We start from the raw sequence: 8,089 nt of genomic DNA, 5'->3' as shown, positions 1-8,089 counted from the left end.
TTTATTATTAGAGTATAGGGATGCTATGGATTTTTGAAGATTGGTTTTGTATGCAGAAACTACATTGTATTTGCTTATTGTTTCTAGTAGTATTCTTGTGAAGTCTTTAAGGTTTTCTATATACAGAATCATGTCCTCTGCAAATAATGACAGTTTGATTTCTTCATTTCTTATTTGGATGCCTTTTATATCTTTCTCTTGTCTGATTGCACTCACTAGGACGTCCAATGTTATATTAGTAGTGATAGTGGACAGCCTTTTCCAATGTTATATTAGTAGTGATAGTGGACAGCTATCACTTGTTCCTGATCTTAGAGGGAAGATTTTTAGCTTCTCACCATTAAATATAATGTTGGCTGAGGGTTTGTCATATACGGCCTTTATTATGTTAAGGTACTTTCCTTCTGTAATGATTTTGTTAAGTGTTTTGATTATAAATGGATGCTGTATCTTGTCAAAGGCCTTTTCTGCATCTATTGGTATGATCATGTGATTCTTATTTTTTAATTTATTTATGTGATGCATTACATTAATTGATTTGTGTATGTTGAACCATCCCTGTGCCCCTAGGATGAAGACCACTTGATCGTGGTGTATAATCTTTTTAATATGTTGCTGTACTAGGTTTGCTAGCATCTTATTTGGGACTTTTGCATCTTGTTCATGAGAGATATTCGTCTGTAGTTTTTTGTGCTTTTTTTTTTTTGAGTTATCTTTACCAGGTTTTGGTATCAGGGTAATATTGGCCTCATAAAATGAGTTAGGAAGTATTGCCTCCTCTTCGATTTTTTGGAAGATTTTGAGGAGAATAGATATTAAATCTTCCTAGAATGTTTGGTAGCGTTCACTGGTGAAGCCATCTGGTAGGTTTTTGATGGTTATTTCAATTTTCATACTGCTGATTGGTCTATTTAGATTTTCTGGTTCTTGATTCAGTCTAGGAAGGTTGGATCTTTCTAAGTACTTGTCCATGTCTTCTAGGTTATTAAATTATGTGTTACATACTTTTTCATAGTATTTTTGTATGATCCTTTGTATTTCTGTGGTGTCTGTCATAATTTCTCCTCTTTCATTCCTGATTTTGTTTATTTGTGTCCTTTCTCTTTTTTCTTGAGTGAGTCTAGCCAGGAGTTTGTCAATTTTATTAACCTTCTCAAAGAATTAGCTCTTTGTTGCATCTATTATTTTTTTTTGCTTTGTTTTCAATTTCATTTAATTTTGCTCTAATTTTTATTATTTCTTTGCTTCTGCTAATTTTAGGCTTCATTTTTTTCTTCCTTTTCTATTTTTTTAAGATGAAACATTAGGTTTTTTATTTGGATTCATTCTTGTTTTTTGAGATAGGCCTATAATGATATGAACTTTCCTCTATGACTGCTTTTGTCATGTCCCAAAAGTTTTGATATATTGTCTTATCATTATCATTCATTTCTATGTATCTCTTGATCTCTCTTTTTATTTCATCTCTGACACAGTTATTCTTCAGTAGCATGTTGTTTAATCTCTATGTATTTGTGGTTCTTCCTGATTTCTTTTTGCAGTTGATCTCTAGTTTCAGAGAATTATGATCAGAGAATATGGTTGGTATGATTTCAGTCCTCTTATATTTGTTGAGGCTGTCTCTGTGTCTCAGTATGTGGTCGATTCTTGAGAATGTTCCATGTGCACTAGAGAAGAATGTATAAGCAGCTGTTTTTAGATGGAAGCTCTGTGAATGTCAATTATGTCCAGTTGGTCTAATGTGTCATTTAAGGTTGTTATTTCTTTATTGATTTCATGTTTGGATGATCTGTCCATAGCCGATAGGGGGGTATTTAGGTACCCTACAGCAGTAGTTGTTTTGGTCTGTTTCTCCCTTTAGTTCTGTTAGTAATTGCTTTATGTATTTCAGGGCTCCCTGATTGGGAGCATAGATATTAATAAGTGTTATGTCTTCTTGGTGCATGATTTCCTTTATCATTATGAAGTGTTCCTCAGTATTCTTCTTTACCTTTTTTTATTTCGAAGTCTCTTTCGTCCAACATCAGTACCTCTACTCCTGCTTTTCTCTGAATGCCATTTGCTTGAAATATCATTTTCCACCCTTTCACTTTGTGTCTGTATTTGTCTTTGGAACTGAGATGTGTCTCCTGAAGGCAGCATATGGTTGGGTTTTGTTTTCTGATCCATTCTGCAACTCGGTCCCTTTTTATTGGTGAATTCAGTCCATTTACATTTAGGGTGATTATTGAAATAGAAGGTTTTCCTCTAACTGTTTTATGTTTTGCTTTATGGTAGCTTGGTGTTTCCTTTGCTTCCTTGTCTGTGTATGTCTGTTTTATTTTTATTTATTTATTTATTTTTTTGGTTGGGTTCTGTGGGTTTTCCTTTTGTTGTTTTTGTTTTTTTTGGTTGGGTTCTGTGGGTTTTCCTTCTGATCCTTCTTGTTTTATGCTATATACCTCAGTTCTGAATCTTTAGCGTGTAGTTACTATTATGAATATATAGAGGACAGTTATTTATATTTGTCCATTTTCTTCTGTGCGTGCTTTATCTCCATTTCCCTTTGCGAATTTGGATTCTTGATTCCTCCCCTTTTCAGTCATTGTTGTTTAATTTGTCCCTATGTACGGTGAATGTTCATTTCTATCTTGCTATAGCAAATCTCTTCTTATCGTTTAAGCTTATAATGCCTTGTTCTTAGTAAGGATTGCACTCCTCTGCTTCTATTTGCCTACTAGTTGCCCTACTTCTAATTATGGTTTTTTTTGTTTTGTTTTTTTGTCATTTTGTTTCAAGCAAGCTGATCCTTTTCAGTATTTCCTGTAATGCAGGCCTCGTAGTGGAGAATTCTCTTAATTTTTTTTATGTCTGGAAAGGTCTTTATTTCTCCTTCATATCTAGAGGAGAGCTTTGCTGGATACATTATTCTTGGCTGATAGTTCTTTTCATTTAGTAGTTTGAATATTTGATTCCACTCCTTTCATGCTTGTAAGATTTGTGCTGAGAAGTCCAGTGATAATCTCATGAGTTTTTTATGGTTACCATCTTCTTTTCCCTGGCTGTTCTGAGAATTCTTTCTTTGTCATGGATTTTTGATAATTTTAATACATTGTGTCCTGGAGAAGATCTTTTTGGATTGAGGGCATTGGGTTTTCTGTTGACTTCTTGAATTCTAAGCTCCATCTCATTCCTTAGATTTGGGGAGTTCTCATCAACTATTTGTCTGAAAATACTTTCTAATCCCTACTCCTTTTCCTCCCTTTCGAGAATGTCCATTATTCTTACGTTTCCTCTCCTGATGGTATCAGGTAGTTTTTGTATTTCTCTTTCATTATTTTTCATCCTTCAGTTTCTTCTTCCTTCTGATTTACTTATAGGTTTCTGTCTTTGATATCACTGATCCTTTCCTCCATTTGGTCAACTCTATTTCTCAAGCTTGCTATTTTATTTTTCATCTCTTGCAGTGTGTTCTTCATCTCCAGAAGTTCTATTTTGTTCTTTTCGAGGGTTTCAAGCTCCTTGCTAAAGAACTCATTCTGCTCATCTAGTTGTTTTTCGGTTTCTGAAATTGCTGATATTAATTGTTTTGGATCTTACTGAGTTTTTTCAGAAGTACCATCTTGAATTCTCTGTCATTTAAGTTGCATATTTCTATGTCTGTAAGCTTATTTTCTGGAGATTTTTCTCTTTCTTTCTGAGATGCCTTGTCACCTTGTTTGTGGTATTTAATGGACTATTTCTCTGGCTGGACATTAATGGAAATGTATTCTGCTTTTTTTTTTTTTTTTCCCAGAAAGAAGATTTATTATATAAAGGTCTCTCTAACCTGTTGTAAAGAAGGCATTTTTCTTTTGGCTTCCAGTAGGTGGCATCTAAGTCTCTTGGATCCCTGCTTCATATAAAGTCTCAATAATGCCATTTTTTTCTTATAGATATTTAATCATGCTCACTACCCTCAGTCTCAGTCCCTGTCAGTGTTAGTGACAGTTTCTGTAGCATTTGCTCAGATTCCCCTGGGGCTGTGCATTGTTCAGTCTCGGAGGATATGGGAGGATGGGACCTCTGGCTTGGGGGATTAGAGGCTGTGGCTCAGCCTCACATTTTGCAGCCATGGCTGGTAATAATCAACTGTTGTTTCTCTGCCATCCCTGCTTCTCTGCCATCCCCACGTCTCTGCTTTCTGCCCTGTTGCCTAGGCACTGCCACGGGCTGCATGGTGCTCATAGCTCTCCCAGGCAGGGCTGTTCAGGGAACTTGCAGCACCTTCTCCCCTCCCCCTCCTCCTACAGGGAGCTCCAGCAAGAGGCAGCTTCTTTGTTTCTCCCAGTCTATCACCCAGCTCCTGGGGTTCTGACCTGTGGTAGCTCTTATTCACAGATCCCATGCTCAGTAGTGCTGGTGTGCAGTTTGGGTGTTTTTTGTTGTGTTTTAGATGTTTAGCTTATTGTTGTTTCAAGGGGAGAGATCTGGGTATGTCCCTCACTCCACCATGTATCTGATGTCACTCTCCCCAGTACCATTTATTGAAGAGATGGTCTTTTCTCCATTGAGTATTCTTAGCTCCTTTGTGAAATATTAGTTAACTGTACATGCATGGTTTTATTTCTGGGTTCTCTATTCTGTTCCATTGGTCTACATGTCTGTTTTTATACATATTGTTTTGATGACCTAAATCTTAAGCCACACTTAGTTGGCAACTGGAAAGAAGATATGAACATGATTTATGTTCTCTATGACACCTTAAAATTAATATCTTTTTCTGTGATGACTTGGTCATTAGAGATAACATTTTTCTTTGAGCTTTTCATATTGTGCTAATGTGGACATTCCAATTAAAAGCTATATTGAGTCATTAAAAATATTCCCAAGAGCCAGAAATAAGTAATTTTTTCTTAGTTCCTGTATTATGGTAGGCATTATGATATTGAAATTTCTCTGTAAAGTTAGGAAATTACAAATAATAATCTTGTTCTTTGTAGGAAGCTGAATGCTTTCCTTAACCTTGCTCTACCTAGCCAACAAAGAACATGGATGCATCTTGTAGAACTTTTATTATAAAGAAATTCAAGCATAATTAAAAGGAGACATAATAGTATAGTAAGCCCTCATGTACGTATTACTAGCTTCAACAATTATCAACTCATGTCTAGTTTGGTTTCATTTATATCCTATCCATGTCCATCATGTTATTTTGAAGCAAATTTCAGACATTGTACCATTTCATCAATTATTTTAATTGTCTCTAAAAGATAAGAACTTTTAGAAAATAATTACAATAACATTTTACCTGAAAAAATAACAATTCCTTACTATTATCAAATAGTGCTCAGATTTCTAAGTCTTATAAGTGCCATGACACTTATTATTTTTTATTTATCCATTCATTTGTTCATTTATTTATTTAGGATATTTCTGTTTTATTAGATTAAAAATCCCAAACAAAATCAGTAGGAGCTAGGCGGGGAGTTGGTGAAAGAAATACAGAAAAAGGCTAGGCAAAACCTAGAGATGACAAAGGGAGAAGCAGGGAGAGAAAGGGGAACACTGAGAGCCCCACATCAGGGCTGGAAAGAGGTTTCTAAGGATTAGACACTCATTTGATGACAATTTTCTGGTGCAAGGCTCCTGGCCCAGAGCCAGGGAGGGGCTGATGAGGTGGTGGGCCAGGGCCCAGGGCCCAGGTGGTTGTCAGCAGTCATGGGCAGTGATGTACTTTTTATAGGCCTCACAGAGTAGTGGCATAGGGTATGTCTGTCACAGGGCCCCGGTATAGGTCGGGGTGATGGGTCATTGGGCATATGTCCCAAACAGGGACCTTTGGGGGCTTCCCTTGGGGAAGTCATTCCTTTAATGTTGCATCATCACTGAAAATGATTAAAGTACAGTGAACAGCAAGCAGGAGGATTGACAGGTCCAGTCCCGGCACTGGGAGCCGATGCAGAAACTATGGGAGCAGGCTTGAGCCCTTCCACATCAACGTTCTCTTCTTTAGGGCCTGGCTCTCCAACCAGTGGCACTGTCACTGAGTGGTAGGTAATTATGGGCCCAAAGCACTTCTACTTCTTGTAAACCCGCTTTCTGTTGGCCTTGAGCCGCTCTTAAGTCTCCAGAGAACGTAAGTTGAATTCTTCTGTGATCTTGGCCTCCCTGAGCAGCTCCTCCTGGGTCAGGGGCCACTCGCTGTGGGCTCCCTTTTACTGCTGTGACTGGCCCTACCTCTCCTGTACCTGAAGGAATGTTTGTCATGTGTGTTCAGCTGTAGATTGACACATGGACTTTCGACTGTCAGCCATCATCCTGTAGTTCTAGCAGTAGCAGTGCCTACTCTTCTCAGGCCTTCTGAGAGCTACCAGCTGGGGTGCTCAACCTCTTGAGAGGCTCCTTACAGGCTTTGATGACTATTCGGTGCTTCTTTCTTGGCTCTTCTGCTTCTCCATCACTGAATGGTTTATCCCCTTCATCCATGTTAAAGTAAGAGTCCACCTCCTCCTCTGTGTCTGACTGGTTCCTTTGATACTTTTTATGTCCTGATTCCTCTGTGAAACCTCCATAAGTTGTCTGGTAGAACTCTTCTTCCTCCTCTACCTCCAGAAGCCCGGAAAGCAGGTTCCCCATGGTCTTCCAAAGGTCCTGGCCCCCAGCCAAACTGAGACTGCACGCTTCCATCCGCCCCTCATCCAGCGCAGTACCATAACTCTTTTAAATAGGACCATACATTGTAATTGATTGGTATATCTTTTAATCTTTAGGTTTTCCTCCATATGTTTCCCTGACCTAACTCTTTCACTTCCTTGAAATTTATTTGTTGAAGTAACAGAGTCCAATGGTTTCTGACAGTATGGATTTTGCTGACTCCATCCCTATAGTGCCTTTAATGTGATCTTTTGTCTTCTGTATTTCTTGTTAATTGATAGTTGAATCTAGAGCCTCGATCGAGTTCAGGTTGGATTTTTTTGGCAATGCTACTTAATAGACGTTTTGGTTTCTTCCCATTGGAAGTATGTAATGCCTGTTTCTTTGTGATGTTGCAGCTATTGATGCACAATGTCTAGAGCCATTAGCTAATTAGGAGCTGCAAAATGTTGATATCCTAATTTTATCATTTTCCTTCAATTATTGACTGGAATATAAAAATATTTTATATTCTTTATAGAAGAAGTAAAGAAAAACCTCATATTTACTAGTTTACTTAGTGGTCAGTTTGTATAGGAGAGATGGGACAAATGCTTGATACTTTTACTTTATTTACCACTTTTTTAAAAAATGAGTTAGTTCTCTAGAATCCTCTAGTATTGGACAGAGCCTTTTAAAAAGACTAGAAGCTTTTAAGACCTTCCTCTATACTTCTAATTTAGAAACTTTATCAGGATGTGTCTAGTTGTTGATTCCGCCGCTCCCCCGCCATCAGTAGCTGGAGCTTGAACCTTTTCTATCTTCTGTCTCATGTCTTTTTTGCAGTTGTAGGACAGTTCTTCTATTATTTGTTTAATCATTGCGTTTCCTCAGTCTGTTTCCCACCTCCAGTTTAGCTTCTATCATTAATTCGATCTCATGGATTGGAATCTTTGCTTCATATTATCTTGCACGTATGATTTGTAGTTTTGCTCTGTGTTTCTGAATATTTCTCCTGCCTGATCTTTCAGAGCATTAATTTGGCCTCACAAGTATACATCTAATTCTTTAATTAAGCTATTGAAGTTTTATATTTATAAAGCATATTTTTAGCTCCAGGACTTTTCTTATGTATTTTTAATAATAATAATAATAATTTTTTTTTTTTTTTGGTTTATGTTTTTGTTCTTCAATAGTTCTGTTCCATTAGGAGCTACCTGTTCTGGGTTTTCTCTTTCTTTTTCATTGCTTTTAGCCTGTTTGGCGTGTAGTTATTTTTCTTTGTCTAACTTATACCTCTTTTTACCCTTGGGGCGCAAGTACACAGTGGATATATACCTTAAGTGACAGAAGGTGCATGAGCCCCAGCCTTCTGGGCCTTCTGTAGAGGAGTAGGAAGGACTCATATAAGTAAATTGTCTAGCTCCATTGTAACCTCTTGGAGGCTGGGAGACCAGTAGGGATTTCAGACGACACAGGCTGATACTGCTCTTCT

General features: G+C 37.5%; 1 protein-coding gene and 1 pseudogene across 1 annotated transcript in view; one reads left to right on the top strand and one right to left on the bottom strand.

Moving 5' to 3' along the window:
• The window catches only part of REC114 (REC114 meiotic recombination protein), a 112,828-nt gene that overhangs the window by 18,678 nt on the left and 86,061 nt on the right, over positions 1-8,089 (top strand). The window lies entirely within an intron of this gene.
• Positions 6,081-6,648, bottom strand: LOC105303297 (annotated as a pseudogene).

This window comes from Pteropus vampyrus, unplaced genomic scaffold (genome assembly GCF_000151845.1).
Source record: "Pteropus vampyrus isolate Shadow unplaced genomic scaffold, Pvam_2.0 Scaffold10, whole genome shotgun sequence".
In the NCBI taxonomy this organism is placed as follows: domain Eukaryota; kingdom Metazoa; phylum Chordata; class Mammalia; order Chiroptera; family Pteropodidae; genus Pteropus; species Pteropus vampyrus.
Note: the sequence above shows the minus strand (reverse complement) of the source record. Positions and strands in the feature narration are given on the sequence as shown.